The following is a 1,785-nucleotide window of genomic DNA, read 5'->3' as shown; positions in this document are numbered from 1 at the left end:
TGGAAAAGAAAAAGTATTTGAACAAATAATGACTGATTTTTTTCCAAATTTGGTGAACAATATTGTTCCACAAATCCAAGAAATGCAACAAACTCCAAACAGGAAAGTCACTAAGAAAATCATACCTGGATATATGATAGTCAAATTACTGAAAAACAATAATAAAGAGAAAATCTTAAAAGCAACCAGAAGAAAAAAAGACACATTTATGGGAATAGTAATAAGAACACTACTGACTTCTCATTAAATGAAATCCAGAAGAGCAGGGGCCAACAAATGTTTTCTTAAAAGGCCAGAGAGTAAATGAGTAGTTTAGGCTTGCAGCTTATATGGTCTCTGTTGAAACTCAATTTTACTGTTGTAGAGTAAAAGTAGCTATTGATAATATGTGAACAAATGAGTATCAGTACATTCCAGTAAAACTTTATTTATAAAACAGACGGCAGATCTGTAGGCGGTAGTTTGACAACTCCTGCAGAAGAAATTGAAACAACATCTATAAAATGCTTTTAAAAACTGTCGACCTAAAAGTCTATACTTAGCAAAATGCCATTAATAATGAAGATCAAATGAATCTGTTTTTTAAGTGAAAAAAATCTGAAAGAATTTATCACAAGCCGACCTGTACTACACAAAAAACATTCAAAGAGACCTTTCAGGCTGAAGGGAAATTATATCAGATGGAAATGAAGATTTACATTAAGGAATAAACAGCACTGGAAATGGTAAATATTTGTTAAAATATAATTTTTTCTTGTATATTAATTTAGTAAACAGTTGTCAGTTTAAAGCAAAACTAACAGTATATTGTGGCACTTATAATATATGTGTTGTTGTTAGTTGCCATCAAGTTGATTCCAATTCAGTGATCCCATGTGTGCAGAGTAGAACTGTTCTATAGGGTTTTCAAGGCTGTGTCCACCACTTAACCATTTCCACCAACTAGGTAGAAGTAAAGTTTTTGACAACAATATAATAAAGAATGGAGAGGTAGTGGAAATAAAATGTTGTATGGTTTTTATATTATAAAGTGGATTATATTAATTCAAATAGATTCTAATAAGTTAAGGCTGGATATTGTAATTCCTAGAACAACAATTAAGAACTAAAAACAGAGATATGGATAAAAATTCAATAGAAGAGATAAAGTGGAATATTAGTTATTACTTTATTTATCCAAGAGAAAGTACAAAAGGAGGAAAAAAGGAACTAAGTAGAGATAGTACAAAAAGAAAATAAATGGCAAATAGACTTAAACATACCAATAATTACATTAAATATAAGTGAACTAAACACTCCAATTAAAAGGCAGAGATTGCAAAACAAAAAATCAAGGCCTACTGTATGCTATTTATAAGAGATGTATTTTAAATACAAAAACTCAGAAGCTTAAAAGGAAAAAGAAAAAAATATACTATGCAAACACTAATCATAAGAGAGCTGGGATGGCTATATTAATATAAGACAAAGTAGGTCTCAAAACAAGGAGGAATACAAGAGATAATGAGAGATATTTTCTAACAAAGGAGAAATTCATCAAGAATACGTAGTAGACTTCTGGCAAAATGGAGCTCTAGGCAGAAGCACCACGCCATCCCTCCACAGCAAAGATCCAAAAAACTAAGCCAAACAGAGAAAACAACAATCCTGAAACCCTAAAACATCAAATGAAGAGATAAAGAACTCAGCCAAGCACCAAATGGAGTGAGAACTGACAGAGAATGGAGAGCGAGGAGAGATTTCATGCAGAGGTCCCCTATCAGCTAACACAGCACAGATCCACCA

Source organism: Trichechus manatus, unplaced genomic scaffold, assembly GCF_000243295.1.
Source record: "Trichechus manatus latirostris isolate Lorelei unplaced genomic scaffold, TriManLat1.0 scaffold00007, whole genome shotgun sequence".
NCBI lineage: Eukaryota > Metazoa > Chordata > Mammalia > Sirenia > Trichechidae > Trichechus > Trichechus manatus.
Note: the sequence above shows the minus strand (reverse complement) of the source record.